The following is a 21,615-nucleotide window of genomic DNA, read 5'->3' as shown; positions in this document are numbered from 1 at the left end:
GATCAGGGTAGGGATCAGGGTTTAGGTTCAGGGTCAAAGTCCTGGGACAGGGTTAGGGTTAGGATTAGAACCAGAGCTTTGTTGTCCTCGGGACCCACCCGAGAGTGAGGCACCATGGCTTTGGAGCACCTAGTAGCGTGTCCACCTTGAAGACCAGAGTTTTGTTGTCCTTAAGACTGACCTGGGGAGATGTGGCTGCAGGCCATTGAGGTAGGTGAGGCAAAAGCTTCCTGTCTGCTCCCCATGTGCTGAGGAGGGAGGTCTGCTATGGGCTTTACTTTCACATGTTACATTCTACAAGTCTTGTTTTACAAAAGCCTCCCTGCCTTGAGGCTTTGGCTGCTCGTCGCTGTTCATCATCACAGCATGCCATAACATATGTTAAGATTTGGGTTTGTTTCTGGGGAGAGATCTTGGTACAGAGAAAGGAGCAATGCTTAGAGCCACCATCAGGACAGTTGGGATGAAAGCTGGGGATGGGCAGAGGCTGGAGGAAACATGTGCACCCCACTGTAAACACTTTTATTCATATTTTAATTACTAATTTTTCTTACAGTGTTAAAGTAGTAAAAAATAGTATTGAAAAATTGAAAAGTAGCCATATTAAAACTTGCAACATTATTTAAGTTTAAATATATTATTTGTACCTCATCAACATTTTTTATTTTGTTGAGAAAGTCTAAGGTTAATTGGCAGCATATTTGTAATAGTAGATAGAACAATATCTCTTTTATGAACATTGACATCCTACATTACATGTGTGAACCCTGAAAATCTGAGACAGCTCAAGGTGGCAGGGGCTCAGCTTGGTTGTATACATTTTAGGAAGACCTGAGACATCAATCAATATGTGTAAGATGTACATTGGTTCAGTCCAGAAATTTGAGAAGGCCAGACAGAGGGCTTCCAGATCATAGGTAGGTAAGAGACAAATGGTTTCATCCTTTTGCATTGCTGATTACTCTCTTCAAATGAGGCAATCAGATATGCATTTCTCTTGGTGAGCAGATGGGTAAGTTTGGATAGAATGGGAGGCAGATTTGCCCTCAGCAGTTCCCAGCTTGACTTTTCCCTTTAGTTTAGTGATTTTGGGTCCCCAAGATTGATTTTCCTTTCACAAGGTCTAACATGTTTTCCTATGAGCCTTAATTATTCATTGTGTATTTTATTACACAAATAAGGCACAGATTTTTAAAAAATCATCAACTTTGTGGCTAGCTATATAAACATAATTACACAGAAGCTCAACTAAATTTGCAAACATTCCAGAGTTTGGGTTTCCAATAATTCTTTCTGATTCTTTAAAAGGTAAAAGTATTTTTTTCCCGTAAAACATAGCAACATCTAAAATCACCTGTAGAATGTCCTGCCATTTTTGTTTCTCTAGTTTCCTCATTTTCTGCAAAGCCTCACTGAGGAAATTGACTTTGAATATCCTTTTACACTCTTGTGTTTTAGAAAGCATTGTGGTAAAACATTGAATCATCATGGTCATAAGTTCTCTTCATGTACTTTCTTTCTTTTAATATTTTTTCCCAGTGGCTAATATTTGATTCTGTTGTATTATGGCTAAAAGGTAGCCATGGACACGAAATAAAGACAAGAAGTCTTTGGAATAAGTGATCCCATCACAATGAATCAATTTTCCATTGGAACATATTTTTACAAAGTCACTGTTTTGAAAATATTTAGCCATGAATTGAAACAGAGTCTGTAAGGTTTTTTTTTCCTGGTCTAAGGCGAACAGCATTTTAGAGAATGAACCAGGAGACAACTACAGCACAAGAAAAAAATATGATAATTAAGTTTACACATATGTGTGACTACTCTAACAGAAAACATGTAAAGAGCATTTGTTTTGATTTATATATCAATCTGCACTGTTTAATTTTTTGTGTCATAAATGCTCTTATTTAAAAAAACAGGACTAGTTAACAGTGTCAATTACTAGTAATTCGTGGTATAAATAATTAAACAAAGAAGTATTCAAAAAATATAACTGTTTTCAATAAAGTTTTATTTTACATCATTTGTTTTACTTACTCAGAAATTGCCCCCCCCAAAAATGCAGAGATTTCCCATGTAGCTGCAATCTAGTTTCATCTCTTATTAACATCTTCTATCAGTGTGTCTCACATGGCTTATTAATATCTTACATAATTTGTCATAGTTAATGAACCAATACTGATAGACTATTATTAACTAAAGTTCATATTTCATTTGGATGCCCTTGGTTCTGTCTTACTCTGACCCAGGATCCCATCCAGGATCACGCATGACATGTAGTCATCACGTCCCTGTGGGCTCTTCCTGGCTGTGACAGTGTGTCAGGCTTTCCATGTCATGATGACCTTGATAGTACTGAGGAGGATTGGTCAGGAATTTTGTAGAATGTCCCCCATTGTCACTGCATGTTCTCAAGGTGAACTGTCACCTTTGATGTTCACTTGGATCATTTGGAAGAGCTACTGTTTGTCAGGTTTCTCCACTGTGAAGTTATTTTTCCTCCTTGCCCATACTGCATGTGTTCTTTTGGAGCAAGTCACTGTGCAGAGCCCACACTTACGGAGTGAGGAGTTGGCTCCACCTTCTTGATGGCTGAGTGTCTACATCAATTACTTGGAATTCTTTTGCAAAGGAGATTTCTATGCAACTCTGTTTTCTTATTCACCTGTGTATACAAATACAGACACCTAGATAATTACTTTCAGCTTTAATTATTATTCAACACTACAATTCATTCCTGTGTTGGCCATCAGTAGCTGTTTTTATTGGCTATTATTTTTCTTTGATATGTTTTAATTTTTTTTAGTACTTACTTACTTTCTGATACTGCAAGATTATCCCGACTCCTATATTTACTGTCCCAGTTCTAGTATCGGACATTTCTTCAAAGAGCCTGATTCCTTTCAGAATGGTAGGAAAACTTACATCTGGCTGCTGAATGAGCACATTGTTGAATGAGCACTTGTTCCTCATTAGCAATGCTAGGAAGTATATGTGTGTGTGTAACCTACCTATACACACCTAATTATAAAGTTTTCTATGTAGAACTGTGTGTATCTATATTAAACTAAACATAAGTTTACGTTCATGTATCCACCTCTGATCTACTAGCACATGAATCATTCTAGCCTTCTCCCGTTGCTAATTTGTAACCTCCCACTTCAACAGTGAGAGACCTGGTTACTACCATCTGCAACTTATGTAAGTCATTGTTTTATTCCAGATACAGATACTGTGGTTTTACAATTGTTCACAATTGCTTCTGTTGGAAAGAACTTTATAAAATAGAATCCAGTGATGAAGTATAGTTCATTTGCCTTCAGCATACGGATTCTATTAATTTTCAAAGTGACTTAGGTCAACACCATTTTCCCTACACCTTCAGTGAGTTTTTTCCTACATTTGTGTCTTAGTCTGTTTTGTGCTTCTGTAACAGAATACCTGAGGCTGGGTAATTTATAAATAAAAAAGGTCCTTTTGGCTCACAATACTGGTGGCTGGAATGTCTGAGATTGGGCAGTTGCATCTGGTGGAGTCTCAGTCTTTTTCACCTCATGGTGGAAAGTGGAAGGGGAGCAAGGGGTGCACCAGAGATCACATAGCAAGAAAGAAAGCAAGAGGGAAGCCAAGGAACCCAGACTCTTGTTAACTACCTACTCCTGCAGGAATTAATCCATTCCTGTGAGAGCAGAACTCACTCATCCCCATGGAGAACATTAATCTATTCATGAGGGATCCGTCCCCATGACCCAAACACCTTCCACTAGGCCCCACTGCCCCACACTGCCACATTGGGTGTCAAATTTCAACACGAGTTTTTGCAGGGACAAACCACATCCAAACCATAGTAATTTGTAGCATAGTTAAATTATTTTTCACATGATGTATTCTGTCCTGGGATACTCCACATCCTGAGTAATTTTATTTAATTTGAATAGAGTTTGATTTACCCATTTGGTTGTAAAATTCTGCGTATTTTGACCAATGCATTGTGGTAGGTATCCCACTATTAAAGTATCATATGAAATGCTTGAAACCCCCACCCCATGGAGCCAATGGTTTCCCATCTGTGTAGTTTGCTTTCTGCAGTGTCTCATTAAATGAGGTCACACTGTGTGTATTCTCCTCAGACTGTCTTCTTCCACTTAGCAATGTGCATACAAGATTCACTCATGTCTTTGTGTGAGTTGATAGCTTGTTCCTTTCTATGGCTAAATAGTATTCCATTGCATGAATGTACCACAGTTTGGTTATGCTTTTTGGGGAGCAAAACCTGCCTCTTCTAACTTTGTTCCAGGGTTGGAGACCTTCAAATTAACTGACAATAGATACATTAGTAGGAGAGACAATACTTGGCTTCTTATTCCACAAGTATCATTGTGGGACAAAATTCATCAGATGGCAGGATCCAGTTTACAAAGAGGTAAATATAGCCCAAAAACAAGAAACAACACTAGAATCTGATAACCCATAATAGCTATAGCTTTCCTTAAAAAAATTTTTTTTCAAGACAGGGTCTGGCTCTGTCACCCAGGCTGGAGTGCAAAGGTGCAACAATCTCAGCTCACTGTATCCTCTACCTCCTTGGTGCAAGTGATCCTCCCTCCTCAGCCTCCTGATTAGCTGGGACTACAGGCACATATCATCGTGCCCATCTAATTTTTATATTTTTGGTAGAGACGGGGTTTCCAACATGTTGCCTAGGCTGATCTTGAACTCCTGGCCTCCCAAAGTGCTGGAATTATAGGCATGTGCCACCATGCCCGGCCAAGTTATAGTTTTCCATTGAAACATAAAATTATTCTCTGTAGTAACCATCATTTTTGACCATAATCAAAGTAAGACTATTCTTGTTTTAAAATTAAGTATAATTTTGTTAGATTTTGCTTGATTATTTACGTAAGTGCAGCAAGAACAGGAGATGACCACATAGGTGCTTTCAAGTTTCTTTGCTGGAAGTTTTCATACAGAATCTCAGATTTCACTTTTAAAGGCCTCATTCAGGCTAAAAGCCAAGCTAAGAACATACTATCAAATTTCAGCTGCAATCCTTATAGCTTTGTGTGAATTCCTCTCTTCTTGAGTCCCCCCAAATATCCCTAAATTCCTGGGCCTACCAGGAAATGACCTTCTTTACTAACCTGTAAGGCTGTGAACCCTGTAATGTAAGTATCAGGCTGACTTTTCTCAGAGTGCTGTTGGGAATGAAGTTTTTGGTGTTCTTAAAAAAAAAAAAAAAAAGAATTAACATGGGAACAAATAATCTCTTAGCAAGGCGAGCTTTACTTTCTGCAGAAAGGGTGCTACTCAGTAGCTGTCCAGCCACAAGGGCACACCGAACAAAGGAGACAGAGTTACTTATAACCTGATGTGTCTACCCTACTGCTGTGTCCAGTTACCATTGGCTGGAATAGGACCTCACATTTTACACTTTACCCAATTGGCTATTAGTTTAAAACTTTCTTAATTAGGTAAGGGGAATAGAACAAAGAAAGAAAAGGAAGTTGCCAGGGATAGTTAAGGAAGCATCTCCAAATAAGGAATGGCATACACTATGGGCTGGGGCTTGTCTAGTTCTGTCCAGGCATGCCAGAGCAAGCTAGGACAACTGATTTGGAACACACACACACACACACACACACACACACACACACACACAAATAGTGGATAGCAATCTTATAGTAAGAAATTGTGACTTTTTACAATCTTTGAATAAGAACTTTCCCATTTCTCACAGTGCTTTGTAAGCATTGTCTCCATAATAGTCAACCTTGCTTCCTTAAAATTGCTGGTCATAACTGATCTTAAGTACACTTCCAAAATATGATATTCCAGTAAAAACCTTGATAATATAACCAAATTTTCCAATTATGTCCTGTTATAAGGTGAACAGATTCTTACTGGACTTTTGCTAATAACTATATCATCATGAAAATAAGAGTGTTCAGTAAGAATTTCAAAATTCTGGAGAGATTAGGCAGGGAAAAAAAGATAAATGCTTCATTTCTGTTTAAAAAAGTATAATCTACTAAATTGTTGTAAGTTACAGTTAAATTAAGAGAAAGAGATTTCTTAAATTCAGAAACTAGAACATTAAAGAGCCAGCAATGCTCTAAAAAGCTATAAAATTATAATCAATTTTCATCAGTTCATTCAGTGCCATGTAATCAATTCCAGTCTTGCTGGATCTTGGGTTAGCAGTCTCATGACTCCATCAATTTCTCCACCAGGCTTCTGGAGATCTTCACTGAGTCAAGTGTATGGTCTTAAAGTTATTTAAGCAATATCATCAGAAGTCTTTAACCAGAGTACCTGTCATACTCTTTTCCATGAGTCTCAGAGGGAGTCCTGTATCGGAGATGAACATTCTGACCTGTGGCTGATCGCAGGAGCTTTCAGAAAAGCATCAGGGGGAAATAATATCTAAATGACAAAGAGTATGAAATGGCTCTGATTATACCACAGTTGACAAGGATATTTGATTTTTTCTGTGGCATACAACGTTTATTTATTTATTTATTTATTTTTTTTATTTATTTTTTTTGAGATGGAGTCTCACTCTGTAGCCCAGGCTGGAGTGCAGTGGCCGGATCTCAGCTCACTGCAAGCTCCGCCTCCTGGGTTCACGCCATTCTCCGGCCTCAGCCTCCCGAGTAGCTGGGACTACAGGCGCCCGCCACCTCGCCCGGCTAGTTTTTTGTATTTCTTAGTAGAGACGGGGTTTCACCGTGCTATCCAGGATGGTCTCGATCTCCTGACCTCGTGATCCGCCCGTCTCGGCCTCCCAAAGTGCTGGGATTACAGGCTTGAGCCACCGCGCCCGGCCTATTTATTTATTTATTTATTTAGAAACAGAGTCTCGCTCTGTCACCCAGGCTTGAGTACAATAGCGTGATCTCAGCACACTGCAAGCTCCGCCTCCCAGGTTCACGCCATTCTCCTCCCTCAGCCTCCCGAGTAGCTGTGACTACAGGTGTCCGCCACCACGCCCAGCTAATTTTTTGTATTTTTAGTAGAGATGGGGTTTCACCGTGTTAGCCAGGATGGTCTTGATCTCCTGACCTTGTGATCCACCCACCTCGGCCTCCCAAAGTGCTGGGATTACAGACATAAGCCACTGCACCCGGCACAACATTTAAAATAATAATTGGAATTATGACTCATAACTCTATACTGGCACATAGCATGGATAAGGAGGACATTGACAAATTTCCAGGAATTTTATATAATTTCTGAAAACAACATTTTACTGATACAAATATAACACAGGGAAGGTTAGATATCTCTTTTTATTTGTATTTTTTGTAAGGTTTTCCTTATAAAAAATACATCCTACTTTACTTGTGAATCATGCCCTACTTTTCTTGCATGTTTTGCATAGAGTTGTTTCTAGTTATTCTATTGCTTCTAGTAGTTTTATTTTACACATATTGATTATAATTTTAATACTTAGTAATCTTTTATTTTCCAGAGAAAACTAACAAGTAAACAGTTATAAACTGTCATATATTAGCATTCCATAGTAGGTTAGAAAATGTATGAGTATACCATCTCCCAACATCTACATGGATGTGTTTCCTCATCGTACAATTTCTCATTGTGGTAGACAAAAACATGTTTATTAATGTTCCAAAATATCTTTAGTCTCTCTGTAAAAATAAGAAGTGAAAATTATATAAACTTGAATTATTTATGTTCAGTAATTAATATTTTAGTATTGTATCTTATTTATAAATGGTCTAGATATTTAATGCAAATCTTTTACTTAGCTTAACTTTAAGGTTAAAAATTACCAAAAGTATTTTGGAAACTACTATTAAGCAGATTTACAGTAAACAAATTATTTTTGAAATAATGTTTTTCGCTTTTCACAAGATGGCACCGAAAGTGAAGAAGGAAGTTCCTGCCCCTCCTAAAGCCAAAGCCAAAGCCAAAGCTTTAAAGGCCAAGAAGGCAGTGTTGAAAGGTGTCCACAGCAACATACAGAAAAGAAGATCCGCATGTCACTCACCTTGAGGTGGCCCAAGACACTGTGACTCCGGAGGCAGCCCAAATATCCTCGGAAGATCACCCCCAGGAGAAACAAGCTTGACCACTATGCTATCATCAAGTTTCCGCTTACCACTGAGTCGGCCATGAAGATAGAAGAAAACAACATACTTGTGTTTATTGTGGATGTTAAAGCCAACAAGCACCAGATTAAACAGGCTGTGAAGAAGCTCTGGGACATGGATGTGGCCACAGTCAACATCCTGATTTGACCTGATAAAGAGAAGAAGGCATATGTTCGACTCGCTCCTGATTATGATGCTTTGGATGTTGCAACAAAATTGAGATCATCTAAACCGAGTCCAACTGACTAACTCTAAATATATGTATATCTTTTCACCATAAAAAAGAAATAATGTTTTTCATAAGAATGACAACTTAATTAGAATCAAATTTAAAAGCTTTAAGATTTTACATTTCTAGTAAGTATAATATTAGCTTATTTGAGTAGAACTCAAGCAGAATAGGAATTTATGTTTGTTTTATATTCGATAGTGGTAACTTTGAAGACATAGTTGTTTTATTACACCAAAAATATTATATTAACCTTATTTAACTAAGTTTTATCCAAATCGTGTTAACTTAAAAAACATTTGATCAGTTCCTATATTTCTAGGAGTTTGGTGAATATTTATTTATAAATGCTTATGTTTTTCCAAGCCAAGTTAGAATAGAACACTTTTAAAGAATTTTATAAATGAATTTTGCAACGCTAACCTGAGTTAAGAAAATATCACATATACATAACACACATTAATAGACATACAAACACAAATATAGATTTCATAGCTTTCATCCTGAAATTTCAGCCATGAATCAGGCATAAATATTCTGATGGTTAATTTTAGACATCTACTTGATTGGATTAAGAGACACACAGCTGGTAAAACACAATTTCTGGGCATATGTGTGAGGGTATTTCTGGAAGACACTGAGATAACCCTGACCCAATGTAGATGGGCATAGATATGGTTTTGCTGTGTCCCCACTCAGATCTCATCTTGAATTGTAGTTCTTATAATTCCTACATGTCGTGGGAGGGACCCAGTTGGAGGTGATTGAATCATGGTGGTGGTTACTGCCATGCTGTTCTCATGATAGTGAGTGAGTTCTCATGATCTGATGGTTTTATAAGGAGCTTTTCCCATTTGGCTCAGCACTTCTCCTTGTTGCTGCCATGTGAAGAAGGACGTCTTTGTTTCCCTTCCACCGTGGTTGTGAGGCCCCTCCAGCCATGTGGAACTGTCAGCCCATTAAACCTCTTTGTTCTTTATAAATTGCTCAGACTCAGGTGTTTCTTCATAGCAGTGTATAAATGGATGAATACAGGCATCATCCAATTGGTTGAGAACCCAGATAGAACAAAAAGGAAGAGGAAAGGGGAATTATCTCCTTCTGAAATGGAAACATCCTTCTTCTCCTGCCCTTGACATCAGAACTTTAGGGTCTCAGGCCTTTGGCCTCAGAATGAGTTACACCATTGGCTTCCCTCATTCTGAGTCCTTTTGACCTGGACTGAGCCATGCTACGCTTTCCTAGTTCTCCAACTTGGCGATAGGCTATCGTGGAACTTCTCAGCCTCCATAATTATGTGAACCAATTCCCCTAATGAGTCTTCTCTCATCTATCTATCTACATATATCACATTGATTCTGCCTTTCGGGAGAACCCTGACTAATGTGATTACAATAATACAAAATTTACTAGTTTATACAGAAGACTTGGTTTTTGTCTTTGCCCCATTTTTTATTTGTATTATAACTGTGTTTCTGGAAAATGGAACAAGTTTTTACCTTTTTCATATGAGGGCTAAAGCTTTTTTCTCGCTAATAATTTTGGAGATTTGTAAGATTTTCTTTTGTTTTGACATACAATCTTACAGAGGCTGAGAAATAATTTTTTTTTCTGTTTTATTTTTCAGCCCCAGGTGTTTGCTTTTGCAGATTCTTGAGCATGTTGAGAGCCTCCAAGGCATGGAGCAGGGTGCCTAAAGTTTCAGTGATTGTAGGGAGTTGAGAGACTCAAATGGGAAGGGAAAGATCTAAAAGGAGGCAGTTTGGAAGATAAAAATTTTCTCAAAGGAGCCATTTAAGTTCTAAATAATTCTTATTCTTAGTAAAGTCATGCAAACAGGAAAGGAAGTAGACACAATTAGCTTCATATTGGTGGAACACATAGCAGAGGTTTGAGAAGGGAGAATTTAGTCAACTGAGAAGTTCCCATGAAAAGAGCAAGACCAAGATCACAGAGACACCATGAAACAAAAAGCCAGGAATAACTTCCAACCCAAGAGGAGAACACAGAGGCCTCAAAACCAAAGCTAGGATAAGAAACTTGTATCCCAAGAGTTACCTTCCAGACAAAGACGCCTGAGATTCCAACCCAGCTTCACAGAGTACTCACTCAAAATGTTACTGAAACTGTAGGCTTTTCAATGACTTAGCCATGCATGCAAAAGGCATTCCTTAAGGTGGTACAGAAGATGGAGCCCCCCTATCCAAAGATAGCCAAGGAGAAAGAAAGACCCCTGTTGGCAGAGCCAGTGGGCAAAGGCAACAGAAAAGGAGACAAGAATCCTAATGGGATGAGATTCTTTCAGATTTAGGATCATACAAACTCCTGAGAATTGGCAGGTTGACAGCCATAAATGGGCTACCAACATTTCTACTCATTGGATTACAAGTTCTTCAGCATCCAAAATGATTAACAAAATGACAATTTCATAAATTTGGAAAGGAGACATTTCTTTATTTTTATGGTTTTTTTTTTTTTTTTTTTTTTTTTTTTTTTTTTTTTTTTTTTTTTTTTAGAGTTTCACTCTTGTTACCGAGGCTGGAGTGCAATGGTGTGATCTCGGCTCACTGCAACCTCCACCTTCTGGGTTCAAGCGATTCTCCTGCCTCAGCCTCCCAATTAGCTGGGATTACAGACGCCCACCACCAAGCCTGACTAATTTTTTGTATTTTTAGTAGAGACAGGGTTTCATCAAGTTGGCCAGGCTGGTCTCAAACGCCTGACCTCAGGTGATCCACCTGCCTTGGCCTCCCAAAGTGCTGGGATCACAGGCATGAGCCACCACACCCAATGAGAGATTTATTTCCTATAAAGAGTTGCAGCCTGCAGGATTGTCCTTCTCACAGACTGGGAAGCATAGCCTCCAGCCAGAAGCCAGAAACAGATGCTTCAAGTGAGATGTAAAGGAAATAGTAATTTATGCTGAGTGGAATTGGCAAAAACATATATTTAATGAACTCTAGGAGGAGTCATGAATATTTATGAAAGGAGAAATGCATGCTTGTGCAATTGAGTTTCTTGCTTCTTCATGGGTCCCATGTACAAAAGATGGCAGTGTTAGCACGATCCCAGGGTAGAGTTTTCAGCCCTCTGACATTAAAAGGTGAAGCAGAGGACATGAAAACTCGCTCTGTGCATCCTCTGTACACAGGCCAGAACCTCTCCATCATGGGTGGTCTCTTATTAGGCAAGAAAGGAGAGGTTGATATCAGTGGTGGCACCTTTGAAAGGGCTGGTTTCTGTTTAATCCTTAGGGAAGAAAGCCTCATCATGGTTAGCAAACGAGGGGGAATAACGTGGTGTATCTGACCCCCATCATCCCATCCTGGCCAAGCTGAGAACTCAGTTTTGAAAGTTACTCTGGGGTTCCCTCAGCCAAGAGTTGGTCTGTTCAGTCAGTTGGGAGCTTAGGATTTCATTTTCATTTACCAATGCTAATGGGAAAGAGTACACTGTCTTCATGGCAGCTGAATTTGCAAGAAACTCCTTGGATGGAGTTAATGGCAGCTGTATTTTTCTGGGAGCTCTGCTTTAATTGGATAAAGTAAGTTCTGGTAAGATTTCTTCCTTTATCTTCAGTATCTCAAATGTTTTCGTTTAAATAATCTTTATAAGAACTCTTGATGTCTGAGTGGATTCCCACACAGTCATCTACTATAAGACTTTCTGATTCTTTTTTTCCTTTGGTCATTATGAATAGAGCTTCTGTAAATAACTGCATGGTAGCTTTTATTTAGAAATAACATCAAAGTAGTTGTCAAAATACTTAGGAATGTGATTTTTGGATTGTAAGGTGAGAGTTGTTTAGCTTTGGAAAAAACTGCCCAACTTGTAATAGGGGAGGACAAACAATTTTCTGTGTTTTTGGAATTCTTAGATAGGACCCTCTGTAACAAACAACAGATTAAAATGAGAAAAACAGAAAAGTTTTAAAAACATGTATACCTTATTGATAAGACTCTTTAGTGATTTAGTTACCCTTCTCTTCTTTGTGCTGAGAGAGAGAGGTAGCTTTTAAATGGGGATTTCCTTTATAGATGTAAATTTTCCTTACACAAGGGTAACTTCTACTCTGTTTTCAGAACTTCCTTTGTTGGCTTTTTTTTTTTTTTCAAAATAATCAGCTTGGAATAATTCTTAAGCCAAAGGGACATATTTTTGGGTGGCATATTCTGGTTTCCTGCCATTATATTTTAGGGTGGCATATTTTGGTCTTATACACAGTGTCCCACCAGCAACGAAAAGAGTTCTTGTTTTTCCTCCAGCAATTTGTCATTTTTTAAAGAGTTTAGCAGTTGTAAGAGGTATAGACCAGCTGTGCTATCTCATTGTGGTTTTCAGTTATGTACTATGTTGAGCATCTTTTGGTATGTTTACTTGCCTTCTGTAGATCATCTTTGGTGAGGTGTTCGTTCAGATCTGTGTGCATTTTTAATTGGGCTGTTTAACTTATTGTTCAGTTTTAAGAATTTTGTATGTATTTTGAATACAAAGTATTTCTCAGATCTGTATTTTGCAAATATTTTCTTTCAATATGTGACATGTCTTTTTGTTCCCTTCACAAGGTATTTTCCAGAGTATAAATTTTAAATATTTATAAATATTAAGAAATTCACATTGTCATTTCTTCTGGGTATATCAACCTTTTTTGCCATTTGTTAAAATTCATTACCAAACCCAAAGGCACATAGCTTTTCTTCTATAGTTTCTTCTAGAAATTGTATAGTCTTGCATTTTTAGTGTAAGGATGATTTTGAGTGATTATTTGTGTAAGTTGTAAAGTTTTCATCTACATGTATATCATTTGCTATGGTTTCCAATTCATTGTTCCCTCACTATTTTTGGGAAAGACACAGGATAGTGGGCTCTGTTAGAGTAGATAGACAGCTAGACATGAACAGGAGGTTGAGCTCCTGGAAAAGGGAAAGTCTGGGAAGGCTCACCTGGAGGGACCACCAAAAATTCACATATTAGTAGCATCTCTAATGCTGGAGTGGATGGGCACTTGTCAATTGCGGGTAGGAGGGAGAAGAGGTACCTATGCAGAAAGAAACACCCTACAACTCCTCTTAAGATGCCCCAGTCATCATTCACTCTGCAGTAAAAATGTCACAATATTGCTAGCTACATGCTGATAAGGACAAAGGGGATATTCACCCCCAGCGATGGGGCTCCCAGAAGCCACGGGTGCGGGCCAGGGGTGGCGGCTGGGAGCCCGATCACGGGGGGTGCCTGCACCCCCAGCGACGGGGCTCCCAGAAGCCAGGGGGGCGGGCCGGGGCTCCCAGAAGCCAGGGGGGTGGGCCGGGGGTGGCGGCTGGGAGCCCGATCGGGGGGCGTGCCTGCACCCCCGGCGACGGGGCTCCCAGAAGCTGGGGGGGCGGGCCGGGGGTGGCGGCTGGGAGCCTGATAGGGGGGCATGCCTGCACCCCCGGCGACGGGGCTCCCAGAAGCCAGGGGGGCCGGCTGGGGGTGGCTGCTGGGAACCTGATCTGGATATTTGGAAGAGTATCACAAGGGGTTGTACAGTGTCTGTGATACTGAGATTAATATCAGTCTCTCGGCCTTGGAATATTGAGAAGGATGAAACAGGGTGAATGTCCACCCTGTGCCACATTGCGAGTAATATCAGCCTGTCCCCTCCATGGATATTAGGAACAATATCCCAGACTGGGTGTACGCCTCCTGCTGTACAGAGTGCAATATCATCCTCTCCCTCCCAGGATAGTAATTACAATATCACTGGGCGGGAGCACACAGCCTGCGGATTATTATCATCCTCTCCCCCTCCGCATACTAGGAACAATATCTCAGAAGAGCTGTACCCTCAGTGCCATATTCGGACTAATAGCATAGGCTTCTTCCGGGAATATTAGGAGTAATATTACCGGGTAGCTATCCATTCATTGCTATGTTTGGAGTCATGTGATACTCTACCCCGCTTTATATTAGGATCAGCATTACGTGGTGAGCGTATGCCTACTGTGATATTAAAACTAAAATCCGGCCGGGCACGGTGGCTCAAGCCTGTAATCCCAGCACTTTGGGAGGCTGAGACGGGCGGATCACGAGGTCAGGAGATCGAGACCATCCTTGCTAATATGGGGAAACCCTGTCTCTACTAAAAAATACAAAAAACTAGCCGGGCGAGGTGGCGGGCGCCTGTAGTCCCAGCTACTCGGGAGGCTGCTGAGGCAGGAGAATGGCGTGAACCCGGGAGGTGGAGCTTGCAGTGAGCTGAGATCCGGCCACTGCACTCCAGCCTGGCCGACAGAGCGAGACTCCATCTCAAAAAAAAAAAAAAAAAAACCAAAATCCTGCTTTCCGTCCCTGGATATTAAGAACAGCATCACAAGTAGGTTTACATTTCCTGTGGAATGAGGAATAATAATATGATGATTAATCATCAATGATCGATTTTAATAATTATCAATGATACTAAAAATTTATAGGATACCATTATTAATTACGGATAATGATTTTAAATACATGATTATGCATGCTTTCAATTAATTATTAATATTAATGTCATCAAATAATATTATTAGTTCCTAATACTAATTATTATTTGATTCCCAGCATCACTGGGTATTGATTTAAGTCACATTAATTGCTAATATCATAATATTCTTATTAATAGTGATATTACTAATAATTATTGTTACAAATCATTAACATTTTAAACCAGTATTAATTTTTACTCTCTTTATTGTGATCATTAATATCAATAATAATTATTAATATTAATATAATTACTAATATTAATGATTAATAGACTTGTTCCTGATATCCACCGGGGAGAGGACGATGTTAATTTCTATATCACAGACGGTGTACACCCCCCGTAATAGTGTTTCGAACTTCTGCTTGGGAGAGGAGGATATGACAATCAGTACCACTGGAAGTAGAAACAACCCTGGGATACTGTTCTGAATATTCAGGGAGGAAGAGGCTGATATGACTCCTAATACAGAGGGCGTTACTCCCTCTGAGGATGTGCACACTGGGGGTGTACTATCGTCTGAGGAGATGAAAATTTTCAGATGGGGAGATGATATTACTCACAATATCAGAAAGAGGCTGTGAGTCCACAAGGCTCCCAGAAGCCAGGGGGGCGGGCCGGGGGTGGCGGCTGGGAGCCCGATCGTGGGGGGATGCCTGCACCCCCGAGGATGGGGCTCCCAGAAGCCAGGGGGGCTGGCCGGTGGTGGCGGCTGGGAGCCCGATCGCGGGGGGTGCCTGCACCCCCGAGGATGGGGCTCCCAGAAGCCAGGGGGGCTGGCCGGTGGTGGCGGCTGGGAGCCCGATCGCGGGGGGTGCCTGCACCCTCGGCGATGGGGCTCCCAGAAGCTAGGGAGCAGGCCGGGGTTGGCGGCTGGGAGCCCAATCTTGGGGGGTGCCTGACCCCCCGGCGATGGGGCTCCCAGAAGCCAGGGGGGCGGGCAGGTGGTGGCGGCTGGATCGAACCAGTTTTGACCAGATCAAACCAGATCAGACCTGATGGAACCGATTTTGACCGGATCAAACCGATTTTGACCTTATCAGACTGGATCAAACCGGATCGAACCAGATCAGACCGGTTCAAGCCGGTTGTGACCAGATCAGACCGTATCAAACCAGATAAGACCGGTTCAAGCCGGATCAAACCGGATGAGACCGGATCAAACTGGATCAGACCGGATGGAACCGCTTTTGACTGGATCAGACAGGATCAAATCGGATCATACCGGATAAAAGCGGATCAAACCGGATCAGACCGGTTCAGACCGGATCAGACTGCATCAGACCGGGTCAGACCGGATCAGACCGGATCAGACTGGATCAGACCGGGCCAGACAGGATCAGAATGGATCAAACTGGATCAGACCGGATCAAACCGCATCAGGCCGAATCACACGGGTTCAAACCGGTTTTGACCGGCTCAGACCGGATCGGACCAAATCAAACCGGATCGAACCGGTTCAGACCAGATCAAACCTGATCTGACCGGATGAAACAGGTTTTGAGCGGATCAGACCGGATCACACCGGATACAAGCGGATCAAACCGGATCAGACCGGTTCAGACCGGATCAGAATGGATCAGACCGGGTGAGACCGGTTCGAAACGGATCAAACCGGATCAGACCGGTACAAACCGGATCAGACCGGATCAAACCGGATCAGACCAGTTCAAACCGGTTTTGACCAGATCAAAACGGATCAGACCGGTTCAAGCCGGAGCGAACCGGATCAGACCGGATCAAACTGGATCAGACCAGTTAATACCGGTTTTGACCGGCTCAGACCGGATCAGACCGGATCAAACCGCATCAAACCGGTTTTCACTGGCTCAGACCGGATCAGACCGGATCAAACCGCATCAGACCGGTTCAAGCCGGTTGTGACCGCCTCAGACCGCATCAAACCGGATCAGACCGTTTCAAACCGGATCGAACCAGATCAGACCGGATCAAACCGCATCGGACTGCGTCGAGCCGGTTTTGACCGGCTCAGACCGGATCAAAGCGAATCAGACCGGTTCAATCCGGATCGAACCGGATCAGACCGGATCAGACCAGTTCAAACCGGTTTTGACCGGTTCAGACCGGATCAAACCGGATCAGACCGTATCAAACCGGATCGAACCAGATCAGACCGGATCAAACCGCATCAGACTGCGTCGAGCCGGTTTTGACTGGCTCAGACCGGATCAAAGCGAATCAGACCGGTTCAATCCGGATCGAACCGGATCAGACCGGATCAGACCAGTTCAAACCGGTTTTGACCGGCTCAGAACGGATCAGACCGGGTCAAACCGGATCGAACCGGATCAGAGCGGATGAAACCGGATCAGACCAGTTCAAACCGGTTTTGACCGGCTCAGACCGGCTCAGACCGGATCAAACCGTATCAAACCGGTTTTCACCGGCTGAGACCGGATCATACCGGATCAAACCGCATCAGACCGGTTCAAGCCGGTTGTGACCGCCTCAGACCGGATCAAATCGGATCAGACCTGTTCAAACCGTATCGAACCGGATCAGAGCGGATCAAACCGGAGCAGACTAGTTCAAACCGGTTTTGACCGGATCAAACCGGATCAGACGGGTTCAAACTGGATCGAAACGGATCAGACTGGATCAAACCGCATCAGACCAGTTCAAACCGGTTTTGACCGGCTCAGATCGGATCAGACCGGTTCGAAACGGACAAACCGGATCAGACCGGTAAAAACCGGATCAGACCGGATCAGACCGGATCAGACCAGTTCAAACCGGTTTTGACCGGCTCAGACTGGATCAAACCGGATCAGACCGGTTCAAAACGGATCGAACCGGATCAGACCGGATCAAACCGGATCAGACGATTTCAAACCGGTTTTGACTGGCTCAGACCAGATCAGAACGGATCAAACTGCATAAAACCGGTTTTCACCAGATCAGACCGGATCAGACCGGATCAGACCGGATCAGACCGGATCGAACTGGATCAGACCGGATCAAAACGGATCGAACCGGATCAGACCGGATCAGACCGGATCGAACTGGATCAGACCGGATCAAAACGGATCGAACCGGATCAGACCGGATCAAAACGGATCACACCGGTTCAAAGCGGTTTTCACTGGATCAAACTGCATCAGACCGGTTCAGACCGTATCGAACCGGATCAGACCGGATCAAACCGGATCAGAGCAGTCCAACCCGGTTTTGACCACCTCAGACCGGATCAAACCGGATCAGACCAGTTCAAACCGGATCCAACTGGATCAAACCGGATCAGACCAGATGAAAACGGATGGAACCGGATCAGACCGGTTCAGACCGGATCGAACCGGTTCAGTCCGGATCAAACCGGCTCAAACCGGTTCAAACCGGATCAGACCGGTTCAGACCGCATGAAACCGGTTAAGACCGGATCAAACCTGCTGAAACCGGTTCAAACCGGCTCAAACCGGCTCAAAACGGATCAGACCGGATGAAACCGGTTCAGACCGATTCAAACAGGACGGAACCGGTTCAAACCGGCTCAAACCGGATCAGACCCGGTGAAACCGGTTCAGACCGGAGCAAACCTGATGAAACCGTTTCAAACCGGCTCAAACGGGTTCAAACCGGATCAAACCAGCTCAGACCGGATCAAACCGGATGGAACCGGATCAAACCAGCTGAAACCGGTTCAAACCGGATCAAACCGGTTCAAACCGGATCAAACCGGCTCTTACTGGTTCAAACCGGATCAAAGCAGTTCAGACCGGATCAAACCGGATGGGACTGGATCAAACCGGCTCAAACTGGTTCATACCGGATCAAACCGGTTCAGACCGGATGAAACCGGTTCAGACCGGATCAAACGGGATGGAACCGGATCAAACCGGCACAAACGGGCTCAAACCAGATCAAACCGGCTCAGACCGGATCAAACTGGATGGAACCGGATCAAACCAGCTGAAACCGGCTCAAACCGGCTCAAACCGGCTCAAACCGGATGAGACTGGATGAAAACGGTTCAGACCGGATTAAACCGGATGGAACCGGATCAAACCGGCTCAAACGGGTTCAAACCGCATAAATCCGGTTCAGACCAGATGAAACCGGATGGAACCGGATCAAACCGGCTCAAACTGTTTCATACCGCATCAAACCGGTTCAGACCGGATGAAACCGTTTCAGACCGGATCAAAGTGGATGGAACCGGATCAAACCGGATCAAACCGGTTCAAACCGGATCAAACCGGATCTAACTGGTTCAAACCGGATCAAAGCAGTTCAGACCGGATCAAACCAGATGGAACCGGATCAAACCGGCTCAAACTGTTTCATACCGCATCAAACCGGTTCAGACCGGATGAAACCGTTTCAGACCGGATCAAAGCGGATGGAACCGGATCAAAACGGATCAAACCGGTTCAAACCGGATCAAACCGGATCTAACTGGTTCAAACCGGATCAAAGCAGTTCAGACCGGATCAAACCGGATCGAACCGGATCAAACCGGCTCAAACTGGTTCATACCGGATCAAACCCTTTCAGACCGGATGAAACCGATTCAGACCGGATCAAACCGGTTCAAACCGGATCAAACCGGCTCTAACTGGTTCAAACCGCATCAAAATGGTTCAGACCGGATCTAACCGGATGGAACCGGATGAAATCAGCTGAAACCGGCTCAAACCGGATCAAACCGGTTCCGACCGCATGAAACCGTCTCAGACCGGATCAAACCGGATGGAACCGGTTCAAACCGGCTCAAACTGGTTCAAGCCGGATCAAACCGGTTCAGACCGGATGAAACCGGATGGAACCGGATCAAACCAGCTGAAACCGGTTCAAACCGGCTCAAACTGCTTCAGTTCGGATCAGACCGGCTCAAACCGGATCAGACCGGTTCAGACCGTATGAAACTGGTTCAGACCGGATCAAACCGGATGGAACCGTTTCAAACCGCCTCAAAGTGGTTGAAACCGGATAAATCCGGTTCAGACCAGATGAAACCGGATGGAACCGGATCAAACCAGCTGAAACCGGATCAAACCGGATGGAACCGGTTCAAACCGGCTGAAACTGGTTCAAACCGGATCAAACCGGCTCAAACGGGTTCACACCGGATCAAACCGGCTCAGACCGGATCAAACCGGATGGATCCGGATCAAACCAGCTGAAACCCGTTCAAACCGAATCAAACCGGCTCTAACTGGTTCAAACCGGATGAAACCGGTTCAGACCGGATCAAACCGGATGGAACCGGATCAAACCAGCTGAAACCGACTCAAACCAGCTCAAACCGATTCAAACCGGATCAGACCGGATGAAAACGGTTCAGACCGGATTAAACCGGATGGAACCGGATCAAACCGGCTTAAAGTGGTTCAAACCGTTAAATCCGGTTCAGACCAGATGAAACAGAATGGAACCGGATCAATCCAGCTGAAACCGGTTCTAACCGGCTGAAACCGGTTCAAAGCGGATCAGACCGGATGAAACCGGTTCAGACCGGATCAAATCAGCTGAAACCGGTTCAAACCGGCTCAAACCAGTTCAGTCCGGATCAAACCGGCTCAAACTAGTTCAAACCGGATCAAACCGGATGGAACCGGATCAAACCAGCTGAAAACGGTTCAAACCGGATCAAACCGGTTGAAACCGGAGCAAACCGGCTCTAACTGGTTCAAACCGGATCAAACCGGATGGAACCGGTTCAAACCGGCTCAAACTGGTTCATACCGGATCAAACCGGTTCAGACCGGATGAAACCGGTTCAGACCGGATCAAACCGGATGGAACCGGATCAAACCGGCTCAAAAGGGCTCAAACCGGCTGAGACCGGATCAAACCAGCTGAAACCGGTTCAAACCGGATCAAACCGGCTCAAACCGGATCAAACCGGCTCTAACAGGTTCAAACCGGATCAAACCGGTTCAGACTAGATGAAACCGGATGGAACCGGATCAAACCGGCTCAACCTGGTTCATACCGGATCAAACCGGTTCAGACCGGATCAAACCGGATGGAACCGGATCAAACCGGCTCAAACGGGTTCAAACCGGATCAAACCAGCTCAGACCGGATCAAACCGTTTCAGACAGGAACAAACCGTACGGAACCTGATTAAATCAGCTGAAATCGCCTCAAACCGGCTCAAACCGGTTCAAACCGGATCAGACTGGATGAAAACGGTTCAGACCGGATTAAACCGGATGGAACCGGTTCAAACCGGATCAGACTGAATGAAAACGGTTCAGACCGGATTAAACCGGATGGAACCGGTTCAAACCGGCTCAAACTGGTTCAAACCGGATCAAACCGGTTCAGACCGGATGAAACCGGTTCAGACCGGATCAAACCGGATGGAACCGGTTCAGATGGAACCGGTTCAAACCGGCTCAAACCGGTTCAGTCCGGATCAAACCGGCTCAAAACGGTTCAAACCGGATCAGACCCGGTGAATCCGGTTCAGACTGGAGCAAACCGCATGGAACCGGTTCAAACCGGCTCAAACTCTTTCAAATCGGTTCAGACCGGATGAAACCGGATGGAACCGGATCAAACAGGCTCAAAGTGGTTCAAACCGGATGAAACCGGTTCCAACCGTATGAAACCGGCTGTAACTGGTTCAAACCGGATCAAACCGGGTGGAACCGGATCAAACCAGCTGAAGCCGGCTCAAACCGCCTCAAACCGGTTCAAACCGGATCAGACTGGATGAAAACGGTTCAGACCGGATTAAACCGGATGGAACCGGATCAAACCGGCTCAAACTGGATAAATCCGGTTCAGACCGGATG

At 43.5% G+C, this 21,615-nt stretch overlaps 1 pseudogene; it reads left to right on the top strand.

Moving 5' to 3' along the window:
* Positions 1-7,875: 7,875 nt before the first annotated feature.
* On the top strand, positions 7,876-8,369 carry LOC144341042 (large ribosomal subunit protein uL23 pseudogene; annotated as a pseudogene).
* Positions 8,370-21,615: the final 13,246 nt, after the last annotated feature.

This window comes from Macaca mulatta, chromosome 5, assembly GCF_049350105.2.
Source record: "Macaca mulatta isolate MMU2019108-1 chromosome 5, T2T-MMU8v2.0, whole genome shotgun sequence".
Classification (NCBI taxonomy): Eukaryota; Metazoa; Chordata; class Mammalia; order Primates; family Cercopithecidae; genus Macaca; species Macaca mulatta.
Note: the sequence above shows the minus strand (reverse complement) of the source record. Positions and strands in the feature narration are given on the sequence as shown.